General features: G+C 35.1%; 1 protein-coding gene across 1 annotated transcript in view; it reads right to left on the reverse strand.

Moving 5' to 3' along the window:
• LOC110369974 (ecdysone receptor) overlaps positions 1-15,596 on the reverse strand; it is a 219,691-nt gene extending 204,095 nt beyond the window's left edge. The window contains exons 1-2 of the mRNA XM_064036285.1: positions 15,218-15,596; positions 1,075-1,268 (exon numbers count right to left, since the gene is read on the reverse strand). The gene's annotated coding sequence lies outside the window, so the exon portion shown is untranslated. The remainder of the gene's footprint in view (positions 1-1,074; positions 1,269-15,217) is intronic.

The raw sequence follows: 15,596 nt of genomic DNA on the forward strand, positions 1-15,596 counted from the left end.
GAGTGTAATATACGAGCACCATGATGTAACGGTGCCAGCGTTATGAACCCATCCCGTCACCACAAGATTTAAATGAGAAACCCATACTAAATTCACGTAATATTCATGTTTTATTCGTTTCCCATTAAATTATTTATCGACGAGACTATAAATTAAGTGTACACATAAAATATAAGCCTATTACTGATCTGATAGGTTTTTGTTAAGCTCCGCTGTAAATTTTCTTTCAAGATCGGTATATGAGTGCGAAATCAGTTTATTTTATAAAAGTGCTTCAATAAATACTGCAATGGCTTACAAAAATAAATGAAATTTCATGTTTCGTTGTACAAACAGCCCCTTAGCGCAGTCAATATGCAAATAATCTTTTTTCCGTTGAGTAAATCTACAAAATCGTGCCTCTGCCGCTTAGATAATGAATATAGATAAAATGGATACGTGAGCAAGTCGCTAATTAATCACACCAGGTTCCAGCCGCCCTCAGCTATTTCCTTAATTAAAATACTAGTTGATGTTCACTAAGTACTAATTTGCAAATTTGTTTATGAGACATTAAAATCAAGTTACAATGTTTTTGGGAAGTCGGTAATTGGCGGATAAATGATAATGCGTCATGTTCAATTTAATCATAGCAATTAATATAGTGTTACGTAGTTCTGAGTACGTGTCAGTGAGGGGGAAATTAAAAGCATTTAGTAAACGCGTGAACGTTAAAGTGATTAGTTTAAAAAGTGCGAGGTCATATGTCATGAATGCTTCGTATATTGTAACTCCGTGGTGTTGCGGGGCACGATTAAAGAGAAGCGCGCCTTTGAATAGCCGCTGAGGAGTCGGTAATGAGGAACTTACATGAATTAATGGAAACAATTAAGTTTTTTAATTATTTTCAACTTTTTAACGCCCGTTTCAGGATATAATCGTATGACGTACACAACATGGGTTGAAAAGATAAAATTTAAATTGAGCATTGAAGAACTTATCCGCATCGCTAGCAGAGGCCAAAAGACTGGCTGCATTGATATTTGACCAGTAAATTATGATGAATAGTCCAAAAGTGTACTTAATTGGTCTCACCTGTCTGTCACCGGGGTGAACCCGGCGCTCCTCTTGGCTGCCGTTATGTTCTCCACTTTTCACTCGGCACTGAACCGCGGGTCAAACTCTAACTAGCACTTTAGCTAATCGACTTAAAACTATATACTTCTACAACATTACTAACTTATTAATTATTCGATACACCCAATATTGGAAGCGTTGATGATTTAGACCTGAAACAAAAAAAGGACACATTAAAAATAATAAAAAGCATCGCACCAGTCATGATTTTATTTGGAAATGATATAAATACAATTTCAGACGGACCACATAATAAAAATAAAATGAAAACACCCAATGTCATGCAAGGTAGGTATTCTGCGGTTCCTTTTAATCAAGGCGAACGCATACAGTGACTATTTCGATCCCTCTTCACGAAAGATATTGAAAGTGATGACGACCACGAAACAATGGGTTCGACCGCGAATTCATATCGGTTCGCCGACAATAGCGAATAAGTCTTTCAGAGTCGAAACGGTCAACAGATCCGAACGAATAATTCGTACCCTTGCCCTTGAGTACGAAATGCACGGTCATTATGAACTGTGAGCTCGGGTATCGAATGCAATCTCCACAGACTGACGGCTTAGCGAAAATAAACTCTAACACTAACCCGATTTGGGTCGTAATTTGTTTGCAAGGACGCCGTGGACCTGCATTTGGCCGTCAAGTGGATACACCGATGCAATGAGTTAGCTAGACTGTCTGAATGTCAAACCAATGATCGGCAGCGTCTGCTGCACCAACGCAATAAAAAAATAATTTATTTGCGTCTGAGTAAATAACATAATGGCGCGAACAGACGTTTGGACTGAACGGCCATCGCAACTGGAGTCGCGATGTAACAACCGCTTTGTTCCAAATCGGAACACTTGGGAAACAGCCAGAAAAAGAAAAGCGCTGAATTCCAATTCAATTGTTTTCTTCCTAAAACGAAACTGCGAATAAGCTGGAAAGCTTCGAAAGAAAATGTATTGTTTCAACAAAAATCTTCAAAGCGGTTCGGAACGTACAAAAGTTCTAATAAAAAGTTCGAGTCATAAATTACGTGAATAACATAAACATAATTCATGCTGTAAATAAATTACGGCACACTTTATACAACCGTAGCGAATATAACATCTCAACAAACAAATTATAGGCCATGCCGTGTCCATTCTAAATTGGAGCGAAGACTTTAATGATGCTAAATATTTTATTGAACTCATTTGCATAGATTTATCGTAAGCAATAAATATTTCGAACGCCCGGCACAATAATAAAAAAAATCAACGTTGTCATTTCTTGTAAGAAAAGAACGGAGGGAGCTAAGTGCTAGGTATCATCAATCATAAAAACTTTAACTTTTGCGACATATCCGATATGATCGATGAATTTTACCCATTTGCTGAAAGGAAGTTATTTAGGATAAGGTGTTTTTCACGTGTTACAATATGTGCTCACTGAATACAGGTATCATTTAGTTAGTAATGCTCTCAAGCATATCATTCATTTAAGCGTCATAAACCTTTACTTATGTATTTAGGTACACGTCACATCTCTATACGAACAGGATTCATTCTATATGAATCATCATTCATATTATATTAATAGACTCGACATAAGCCCAAAATTAGAACCTCTAAAACTTAATTAATTCTCTCGCACTTACATCCTGAAAGAGACCATGAAAAAATATACGCACCGCCTTCCAATCACGAACTGTGCTATTACGACATCAATGACCGAATTAATTCAAGATCTTTCACCAACATTTTTTATACAGGTCGGTGTTTCTTCGCAAAGTTTTTCCGGCTTTCCATTCAGAAACTTCAATGGTGTTCGCATTAATGTTTTAGGTCGTATTTGTTACGTTGTTGTGTGCGTCGAATGTGATGAAGGTCGTCCCAATGGACGTAGATCTAGCAAGGCAATGAACTATGAAATATAACCGGAAGCGGGGGCCGATGACTGATGAACGTTAATATGCGAATACTAGGGCTGCGTATGTACGGAACATGTTATTTACCAAGCTTTACGACCGCTATCAATGAACATGAATATTCATAGCAAAAGTTTTACGACTCCTTTATAGCATTCCTACTTATTCCATTACTAATATTTTCGCTATTTTTTTAATGCTCCATTGTTGATTTTGTTTACCTTTTACGTTAAGTAGTTTTGTTGGCAAAATGTTATCCAAGTTCATTTACTTTATTAGGTCAATGACAAGGCTGTTTTTTTTCACTTAGCAACTGCGCGAGTCAGCCCTATTAGCAATTTTGTTTGTGTTAAACTGAAAGGAATTTGAATATGTAAGTCATGATGTCAGCGTCACGCGTTAATGTGTTTCAAATACATATTAAATGTGGTGAATTTCAGGTGAAACCAATAAAAAACTTCAATAGGTACAAAATCAGATTTTTCCTTTACTTATTTATTTGTGCTAACAACAGCATTCGCAAGCAACGGCGAAATTATGCCCCTCGGGTTGTTCATGATCAATAAAACCATTTTTTTAATAGCTCAGCTTCGGAACAGGAGCACCAATCCCTTATTCGTGATGTTGAATCAAAATAAGACGTAACACTGATTTCTGACCGGATCGGGCAAAAACCCCGCTTTCCGAATATTTTGGGCACGTTGACCGCAAATCTTTTATTTTTGTTAAGAGCGAATTTATGTTCGTTGCGAAAAAAATGGTAGCTCACCTACCTCGTGCGTGTTTTCGCACAAATATGCCAGGTACAATGCAGAGTCCTAACATTTCTCGCAGAAAGTGTTAAAAGCGCATTTTTCCACAAAGACAGATGGAATGTAAAGTATTCGTGCTTAGTTGTGACTTGTGACCAGTTTGTAGGAAAATGACCGGTGGAAAAACTTCACCGTCTAGTGTGCGTAGACGCAGGCTAACATGTACCACTGCCTTTGTCGGTAACTTGGGTAATTGGTTAAGAGAAACAGGATTCAACGTAGGTACTTAATGATTTGATAGATTAAATACCTGGGATTGTGATGGGGACTTTAATTCACATAGTAAACGACCAAGATAAAGCTAATAATATAAAAGCTAAAACTTAGGTTTTATATGGTTATACTGTCGATTTCATTAGAAATATTGCTATGAGTGTATTGAATGCGCAAGCACTCATTTGATACAATTCCGTCTCACAGTTTAGGTATAAGGCTGCAAGCGCATTAGGTCAGTGAGCTATATTTTGGCGCGCTCGGCTCGGCGGGTGAGTAGGTTGTGCGAGTGCATTTTTTCGTCCAGGACGAATATAAGTCAAACCTACAATTACAACGCAGAATCACGTTTTGGTTGTTGCACAGCCTCAGTTGACGCAAGCCCACATTGTTTTAAGTATCAATTCACCCGAAACATAACCTTGACGTTAAGTTAGAGGACGTCGTGTATATTTTTTTGGCTTTGAAACTTTTTGTCGGATACATATTGTCTCACAATGGGGCTGAGTTTGAAAGGAATACATTAGTTGAGCGGTCGATGGCTCCACCCGTAGCGAGCCTTCTCTTGTTTAGGTACCTACAAATTGGATACTGATACCCGCAATGCCTCAATACTAATGGCTCGGGATTCAAGGCAAGACCTTTACGGGCATAGGAACTTGTTCGTGTGAGCATCCGTGCGGTCAGTAAATTACATTTAGGCTCCATCTCATTGGTCGAATCTAATTTGCAAACGGACCGCCGTAATTGTGTGCAGATTAATGTGGAGATCTCGCCTCCTAAATCAAATAACAATGGAGAACAAGATAATTAGCGATAATTTAGTACAAAGATGAGCGCGATGTCTTGTGACGTGAGTTATTGCTACAAAACGTACAAATGGAGAAACATTTTTTTAAAATTAAAAAAAATTTAAAAAATTAAAATTAAAATTTAAAATTAAAAAAATTAAAATTTATTTATTTCCAAAAAGTTGGTGACAAGAATAGTAGGTCTCCTGGCTCCCAAACTAGGTTTATAGCCTGTGACTTGGGAGTCAGTGATTCCTTCTTAAGTTAAGCTAAAGGTGAAAAAGATGAACAATTTAAAACTAGCTTTCTTAATAGTAAAAATAGTAAAAAATGCTCACTAGTCATACAAAAGGAGTATGTGTATGTGATGTAGTGTGTAAGGGTTTGTGTGTGTGGTGTGGTGTGAAGTGTATGTGTGTGTGTGTGTGTTCGTGTTTGTGTGTGAAGGTTAGAATATGTGTCTAAGAATGTTTATATGCGTGTGTGAGTATGCAGTCATTTTTAAATTTGGGTAACAAGCAATTTTTCTGCATTTTTCAACATTGCCGGTAAAACACTGGTTTTAGCGTTAAGACGATCTTATTTAATTAGCTGGTTCTGTAATTTTGTTTTTCTTTTCGTTACGTGAAGGCAACTTTGTTACCTGGTATTTGACAGTTCCCAAATGCTGGTTTAACTTTCAGTAGGACGTAAGTAGGTAGATATTTCTATTAAGCACTTATGAAAATTTGTATCATGGAATACCTGAAAAACTATTTTATACAGCCCTACTCTTATCAAATTCCAGCATTATCTCACAATAACTCGACCATAAAAAAACCGTCAACAAAATAGGTACAATATATTTTTTCTCTCAGTAAACACGCCACATAAAAGTCACTCACTGTCCCAATCTCGCCATACACGTGTACAATGTACCACATGTACCAAAAAGTCCGTAACTCAAGTACTGACACTTTCTCCTCGAAGGTCAAGGTCAGTGTGCAATGACCGCAGGATCCAATCAAGTTATACACAGGAGATTGATGCCACCTGCTCTTATTGGACCATATTTGTCACTGTGGATAATTAATCTTGCCTTCGTGGAGTTTATTGCGGATGTTTACGTCAAAATCTTTTAATTGTGTTAGCATGTTAAGAGAAACTATGGAATTATAGACAGGATACAAAATTCTGTGGTAGAGAAATATAGCATAGCATTGATAGATGCGCCTTTTCGCACTTATTTATACTAGGTATAATTGCGAAAGTAACCCTGTCTGCCGCGATTTCACGCCAAACTCACCGGACTCATGAAACAGTCTAGAGCCTGAAAAAGGCTAGCGAGAAATGGTTCCCCTCTTCTCTAGTCTGACCAGCCTGTTAGATTAGGACTGATGATGATAAACACATCAATTTTGACGTCAAGCTATTCATAGGAATATGGACTATAGAAATAAAAAATATATTTGTTTGAGGGGTATACACCTACAAATGTTCTTTGTACCTACACGTTCCCGCACAACGTGACTACAAAACCTCTATGGAAATCGTATAGGAAATGAACTTAGTTTCTAAAGCTTAAAAACCTTGAACCACACCATTGTATTATTTTCCTTTGAAAGCAAACAATAATTGTTAACAAAGCAATCGATTTTAATGATATAAAGGGCTTCCTATTAAAAGTTCGACGAAAATAGCAGCCTTTATAATCGAGGACCTGAGGTTAAGGAGCCTTCAAGGTTCGAAATCTGACAAGTTCCACTGTTAGTCTTTCAAAGTCATGTACATTCACACAAAAGACTTTGGTGGGAGTATAGAATTGAAGCCATTTCATCGATTGATTCCCATGTATTGCTCTGAGAGAAACAAATGACAAACGATGAAGAAAGATTGCGAGCTGAAGAAATTTTCTGAATAACATTGGTGGACACGTCATTAGCAGTTGTCAGACGCTAGAAAGTCGGACAATAAGTCTTACCAAGGGGTATCCTGTTGCCTGGGTATCTGTGTTGAGGACTTCAAAGAGGCGATCTATTCAGACCGGAGTTTTAAATGGAGCATCTGCTTACTCCTTACAAGCTACAACATATTGAAACAATTTAACGACATTTTTTGACTGCAGCATAAAACCTATTCCTACCTATTATATAATTCAAACAGAAAGCCTTCTTTCACCGAATTTAATGCTAGACTTAGTACAACCAGGGTTTATTTATTCAAATGTAATCGTCGTTCGGAAGGGCTGCGAAGGAAATGGATCAGAGTCTTTGTCTGAAATTAATTCGCATGAATCTTTTTGTCTGCATTTACATAAGCGTTAGTTGGAATTAATTGTAGCTTTTAAATAGATTGTTCTAGAAGGTTGGGATCTTGTGTAGTGGTTGTTTAATTTCCTAGTCTTTGTAATCGTAAGTTTTGTGAAGATTTCGTGTTCCCTTTGTGAGGATTTTATTAGTTGTGCTTTTGTCAAATGTACCTACAAATTATTCCTAGGTTATATTGATGTGCACTCTGGTTTTCCTACGAGACGCATTATTATGTACGTAACCTAAAAAGCTCATTATTTGGTATACTTACATATCTTGATAAAAAACTAATATCTTACGAGTATCTACGATCATGAACCTCTGGTAAAACTTTTCCCGAACTCTTCGACTATAACAAACATTGTCAAACTGTAACATAGAAAAAATATATTCTGTATTTGTATGTACGTAATTTTCGTGTAGTTTTTGTACCGCCTACCGAGGGGACGAAAACTTGTAGGCTCAAGGCTGCGCCCTGGGACCTTTCAGAAACATGTCCAATAAATACAACAAGAAACAAGATTGATAGATATTTATTTAAGTTAAACGTAGTTTAGTAGTTTCTTATACATTTATGTTTTCGTCAAATAAGATAGGATGGTTTTATTTGCGGTATTTTGGGGCTTAGCGATTTGATGTCTTGTTATATTTAGGTACAACGTTGAAGGTATTCGAAGATATATTTAAAACTAAAATAACTGAATAATTTATTTAACCACAAACATTATTGTGTTTTACGTTAGTGCTTTCCTCGACATCGTGCACGTGAATTGGTTTATCAAAATATCTTATCAGATGTTTCATTCATTTCATCGGATCTACGCAGCTACATAGGAAATAATTTAACATCATGACAAAATTATCATTTAACATCAGATAGCAACTTTAAATTTTAATATGAGTTTAATTTATAGAGAAATATATGTTCTCAAATAACTAGTTTTCCATTGGCACTCTTAAACACCAGTCTATTGTCATAAACTTCCTTGTTAAAAAAACCGGCAATAACCTATTTGGTATTAAAATAAAAGTCAATTTTATCAAATTCTTATCTAACAACCATAATTTTACACACAACATGAAGATATTCAACAGGGAAGAAAAACTCGTTTTTAACTATGAAGAATACTAAACTGGAATAATAATTTATTGATTTAAAATTCGACATTTGACCTTAATAACAATGAAATTATAAATGGAGGTGCTTTCCATTGGTCCGATTATGGCACCTATAACAATATGTTTTCAAGGTAAACGTGATAATAAAATAAACAAGAAAATTATCATATTTATTGACCACTAACTTATAAACCGCGGCATCGCCCGTAATAAGTTCATCAGGAAAACAATAGAGTTTAATAAAAATATGGCCCACTAAATATAAACAGTTTAATTATATTTAGGTGAAACCACAAATACCATATTTTTTATAAGTTAAAATCGGAGTATTTATTCATAATTTTATGCACGGTTTCGTAGTTGTCAAAGTCACTGCTCACATAAGAACGAACAAACCTATATTTTCTAAAATTAATCTTCCTATAACAGTAGTAGGTAGATATTATACATATTTTAACCACAAAAATATATCGGCTTTTGTTGCTAGGTGATTTTTACTGGTTTTATAGGCGTTAAACTATCCACAATACATTATATAATAAACCCACCCATAAGTTACCAAGATATTTATAGTCAGTAAGTAGATATAGGTAGACAAGATCCAAATATATTATTATTTTTTGGATTCTACTCTGCTACAAATCAGTTTTTGAATGTTTATGTGGTTTATTATCAAATCATTTCCAAGCGGCTCCAAATGACTGCGGTATTTTCACCGCCCATAGTTAACGCCGAAAACAATAGGAAACTCTTATTAAAAGTCTCCTACCATTTTTAACTTTAACAGGCAAACACATCAGAATTAAAAATTACATAAATACTATATAAAGTTCATTAAATATCTAAATACTTGTGATACTTGCATACACAGTGCATGCCAAAATTACAACACTTGAATGCTTCAGTCAAGCCATAAACTTGATTTAACTAGGTATCTGTTTAATTTTCTGTGCATGCACCTTTTTACACGCTTTTTATTAGCTTCACCTGTATGTTTGTTTGTAACCGACTTCTTTGGGCGCGATTTTGACCCACTTTAAACGGCCAGATTTCGTTCAAACTTTGTAGATTTATTGAGGACCGATGACAATACACTAATTTGATAAAATTATTCCATTTTTAACCGACTTCCCAAAAAGGAGGAGGTTACACATACACATCGATTACTCCGAGGTTTATAGACCGATTTACGTGATTCTTTTTTTGTTCGACTCGGAATAGCTGCCAGTTGGTCCCATAGTCATCAGGTCAGGATCTGATGATGGAAACCCTGAGAAATCGAGGGCAACCTTCGAAAGTTGTAGGCATACATAGGGTAAAAACTTGACACTCAGGTGTACGCCTAAAAGCACTATTCAACTGTGAAGATTTGGAGCTGACCTGATGATGGAGACCAGAGAGTGTCCAGGGAACTCGACAACTGAATATGTAAACTACCTCGTGTTTGGGCTTAAATTATTTGTATTGACAAGACCTATGCAACAGCGAAGGTTTGGAGCTGACCTGATGATGGAGACCAGAGAAAGTCGAGGGAACTCGACAACTGAATATGTAAAATACCTCGTTTGGACTTATATTCTTTGTATTGATGAGAACTTTCGACTTATATGGATAGTGACAACTATTCGTAACACTGAAAAGCTGTAAATAAAAAACTTTTTACAAAAAAATTAAACCGACTTCCAAAAACACTACAAAGCAAAAAAAACTAATTTTAGGTGCATCGGCCTAGAAGTCGGTGTCTAATGGATGTTACTAAGTTAATTTTGAAACCGTCTTCTAGGCCGAAACACCTAAAATTAGTTTTTTTGCTTTGTAGTGTTTTTGGAAGTCGGTTTAATTTTTTTTGTAAAAAAGTTTTTGAATTTTCAAAATATGGTTTTTGTTAATTTATATAATTTTCATCTATAGTCGATAAGGTAAGAAAATTAATTAAAATTTTAAATTGTCTAATTATAATTAATAAATTATCTTTAGCCGTTTTCTCTAATATTGACAAATTTTTGTATACTAAATAGAATTTTAATTCTACAAAACAAATAATAGTTAAAAAAAAAAATAAAAAATCACGCTTTTATAAAAAACCAAACTAAAAAGTAGAAAATAAATAATAGTTAAAAAAAAAACTAAAAAACACGCTTTTTATAGAAAACCGAACTAAAAAATAGGAAATAAATTTTAATGAATTTAAATTAAGAAAATAGTGTTACAAATTTCAATGAATATTAAAAAAAAGCGTGGGGTGCATCGTGTCAATAGTTATAAATATTTTATTGACAGATATGAGTAGAGTGATTATCATTTCGAGAATATCTTAAAAAGCACCCCACGCTTTTTTATATTCATTGAAATTTGTAACACTATTTTCTTAATTTAAATTCATTAAAATTTATTTCCTATTTTTTAGTTCGGTTTTCTATAAAAAGCGTGTTTTTTAGTTTTTTTTTTGTGTATTAAAAAGCTGTGAATCTGATATGTATTAGTGTACAAGGCTGGAGTCATAAAGTCTGTTTTATTATGTCTGGTGACTACTAGATCGAAATGATTAGGTTTTTGACTTTGTTTACAGCGATATACTTAGCCGGCAGACTTGGTGTTACCTCACCGAACAAAACTCATAAGAATAGGAGAATGTTACCGTTTCCTTAAGAGCTTACAGTATACTTGGAAGGCAGTCGTGAATCTTTAAGTCGGATAAATATCTGATTGTTGTAATGTACCTACTTACTACCATTCCCCTTATTACACCATCGCATCGCCTTATTGATTTATGAGCGTAATCAAACTATCGGCCGACTAAAAGTCGTATCCCATGTCCTTTTCTAGTCACTTTTCCGTGCAATTTTTTCCAACATACTTTTGATAGTTATGTTTATAACATAAAATAACGCAAATATGCTGTTTTTGACAGAATTAAAATGTATACAGGGTTAATTAATAATTTGCTAATTAACTGAAATCATTATACCTATACGTTAATTTTTGTGATAATTGCTCCATATTTTCCGGGTAGTTGATTCTGGTAAAACTATAATTATTAACCAAACTTCAAATTAAGCTAATTGTACTTTTACTGTCTTAATAATAATGAATTTATCATGTGCCAATTTAAAATTAATTTATTCAAAGTTATATCTATCATTACTATCTGGAAAAGATTATCGTTTTATGAAAGAAAAATAAAACTATAAAATAAGTCTGAAAGGTAAATAAAGTTTTTGAAACTCGATAAGTTATGGATAATTTATTCTTTCTTAGAATTTCATTTAAATTTTACGATCAAAAATAAAGTAAATCAAAGTCCTAAATAGGTCAATTTAGGTTGATATTAGTAGAATTGTGAAAAGTTATTTTTTTTTTTCAACAACAGTAACAAAAATAGTATCATGAAGCAAAACCTGAATTTTCGAATTAATTTTCCCCACCCTTAAGCTTTAAGCTGTTGTTTGGGTTTCATTCATAATGATGTGCCTCTATACTATACTTCAGTACTAAATAAAACAAGCAAAAACTCTACAGACCGAAATGAAATTACAGATACCTATTCATATTGTGAAATGAATATAAGCAGAAACTGTAGCCCCGGACTGTAATTATTCGATGAATTTCAGTCGCACAAAAACCTGAAATTCTATATTGCTTTTCGAAAATTCAAGATGGAGGTTTTTCACAATTTATCGCACGAGAGGAATCACAGCGATAAAATATTTTCGATTCACGTTCCCTGTAAATAACGTCAGAAACAAAGGAATAAATTGATTTATATTTTTATATATTTTCAGAGAGAAACTGTGAAAGGCTATGTTTAATTAAATTGTGTTCTGCGTTATTGGAAAAAGTTTTTTCTCAACAAAAAAGTGTTTTCTTTTGTAAGGGTAACACGTGATTCCGTACCGTAGAAAATAATTAAATTTTCAGTTGACTTACTTATGTATTCTGTTTCAGTAATGAGTATGACTTTTTCGATTCTTATCAATATAATTATTTGAAAAAAAGATCTCTGATTTTGGCTTTACGTTGATAAAATATTCATATGTGTAGTTTCAGACACTGACTTTTACAAATCAGTCTTATCGCTTAAAAACAAGCACATTACATAGGTACCTAACTACAAATAGATTAAAATAGTTGATGTAATACGTTCGTGCCTTAGCCCGATCGTGAATTCAATACTAACAATAGAGACGATCTAAAGAAAGTAAGTAATGATAAACGCCTACATAGTGGAGCCTTGTAAATAGAAAGTCTAGATTTGGTCACGTCGGACACTCGAAACCTAACTCAACATTATAATTTTATTAGACAGAAAAAATATATGTATTCTCTTGTTTTTTTTTTTCAGAAACATTGTAACGTTCTTCTTTGTTCGATGTTAATTTTATTTTAAATGTAATAATAATATTCAATAAACTAGGCATTAACCAGCGAAGACCAATATGGAACAATGTGGTCATAAATATATCGGTTCAGCAATTCATTACTTAAAGTTAAACAAGCGAATTGACGGTATTTGTTAAATGTGGCGCTAACAAGGGCATTGTGCTCGAGGCTCGAGCTATGACGTGCTTCCTCGAAATAGCTTATGAGCTGCATCGAGTGACGTCACCAGCTAAGAGCTTTTATTACGCAGAATTATGCAGTAGGTGCAGAAGGCTTAATTGCTACATATTATTGAGACCATGTTCATTAGTATGAGGTGGTAGATTGTTTATTGGTCATCATGGTACAATGTTGGGCTTTTCCAAATTACTTTCCGAGTCTGTAATGTGACCATATGGTAACGTTGCGCAATTATAAAGGCAATGTTGACGAAACTCTCAATAACAATCTTTAGGAACATATTTTTCCTCTAAGTATCTATGCTGTATGAGTTTAACCTTCTGTCGACTTTTTGTATAATGTCAAAATTACTTCGTAAATGGTTGCTACGCTAGACTGAATAAAAGTTTCCTTTAAGTGAATTACAAAAAAAAATAGAACTGAATTTATTACGGACGTAAAATTTGAACGACTTCTAATAAAGGGCTTATTAAAACTAATGTTTAAGTTTTTTTTTTTTAATTCGATAATAAAGACTGTGCAAACATTATATTGGATAATGAGTTTATTAAGCAAGTCATGAGTCGGTAGAAAGAATTATAGTACTAGGTAACGATTTATTTACGACGAAAGGTGCGTCGATGTAGGGCATTTGTTTGCTACTAGGTACAAACATACAAACTGCGTAATATACTGAGCCCTAGGGAAAATAGCTCACAATCCTTATTTCTCTTTCAAGCAATATAATAATAGTTAAACGTTAATAACAATATTCGTTCCAAACACGTTATACCAGCAGTACGCTCCAACAAAAACTACTTTCACAGCCTAAAATAGATTCTTTCAATAGAATAGCTCCTTTCATAACCGTAACTAGATCGCAATCTTTTCATAAAGAAAAACGAATCTTTTCATAAAAGGTGGACAGTAAACATTCTTAATATCGGCACCAATTTGTGGTTCATTTCACCGGACCGGTTTGTAAGTTCAAATGTAGTTGAAAAATAAAGGGAATGCACTCATTGGGCAAGTACATGAGTACAATGCTTGCATCGTGAACTTGGCCCATATTCTCACGATGCGAAGGGCAGCCCACAAAAGAATGAGTGTTATGCATAAACGACATCAGTTTTATTGGCATACAAAAGCTTACGATCGTGTGCGTCGTGCACCGGCCCATGCATGCACTCCGTATTATTCTGCAAACGCAGGGGGAGAGAGCGCAGAGAAAGTCATTATGCACTTCAACATTTTTTAATATTATTATATTTTATTTCCCTGCCTACGTTTTTTGAAGCTTGTTCCGCCATTGTTAACGCTGCTTGTAATATTAACATTGAGCTCTAATTACCTATTCAATTTAATAAGCACATTCAATACGAGTGATGAATAATAATAGTATATTTATATTTAGACTATTTATTACATGACCGATATTGGTTTGAACTAGATACCAATAAGTCTTCCTTAATAGAACACAACCCACGCTGCTCCGTATTAGGTATATTAGACTAGCTGTTTTCCCGCGGTTTCACCCGCGGCCCGGGGGAACTTCTTCCCGTACCAGGATAAAATGTAGCTTATGTTACTCGGGAAGAGTTTAGCTTTACAAAAGTGAAATATTTTTAGAAATCGATCAAGTAGTTTCGGAACCTATTCATGTCAAACAAACAAACAATCAATCTTTCCTGTTTATAATATTAGATACAGTAATGTAGATACAGTAATTGGACATAAATATTTTAATGAATGAATTGAAAAATATTATACGTAATGTGCATACGTGACATACCAACTTAACAATTAGATAATAAACAGGCACAACTTAATGATGATAATTAATTAAGCATTCCAAGAGTTCAGGCATAATATCAGATCTTTGATTATAATTTAATTGGATATATGTACATGGTAGAGAAATCAAAATTGGCTACTGTCGTTTACGAATCGATGCTGACTCCCTTATTTGAATCGTTTAGTGCAACCTATGGTCGTGGAATCCGTATACGCCGCTTAAGGCACGCAGCACGGTAGCTAGTTATTCGCCAAGTTTTCGTAACACAACCCATTACTATTGAATAACTTGCGACACGTTTTAATACTATATCGACTGTTTGTGGGTAGTTACTGCAACCTTATGCTGCATACTCGGCTAGTTGTGGTGCATTTCTCGCGAAACAAACACTTAAACCATCAGCATGCGCAGTTACACGAACATCTACAGATCTGCATGAACGAGTACGTACGATGTTGCTGAAACGGCGCGGTAAAAAACAGTTTATTTTAGAGAGTGTCCTCATTCCTGAGCGCGCTGCCCAGCGAAAGTAACCACTCACATGCGCTCACATTACCTAGATAATACTTTCCAGATACCCGCTGCAGTCAGCACATAAACAAGCACAGGCTTACAATAACAGCACTTGGTTCCTTCACACTTACCGTTTGTGAGCTTCGCGACGCCAGCCCGATTTACAGCACCATCAGGAAATAAGTGTTTATAATGTAATAATAAACAATAACAGCGGAGCACAGGCGAGGGAGATCGCCTCTTATTGACGTAATCGTAACGCCGTTTTAGGTTAAGTTTCTGATGATCGCGCGCGATGCTGTATGGCAGGTGATGCAAGCGGATGCGTCACGCACAGCATGGGTTATTGCACAGGGATTTGGATAATTTTGGAGGGATTGTTTTGAGGAAGAAAGAAGTATTTAGATGGTGTAAATGCAGTATTGTCGCGGGGCACGGAGCGTGCGCACTCGAGTCCGGGGGAGTACTGGCGGCGGCCGACAGGCGGCGCTGCACTCGCCGCCGTATTGA

Source organism: Helicoverpa armigera, chromosome 9 (genome assembly GCF_030705265.1).
Source record: "Helicoverpa armigera isolate CAAS_96S chromosome 9, ASM3070526v1, whole genome shotgun sequence".
Taxonomy (NCBI): Eukaryota; Metazoa; Arthropoda; class Insecta; order Lepidoptera; family Noctuidae; genus Helicoverpa; species Helicoverpa armigera.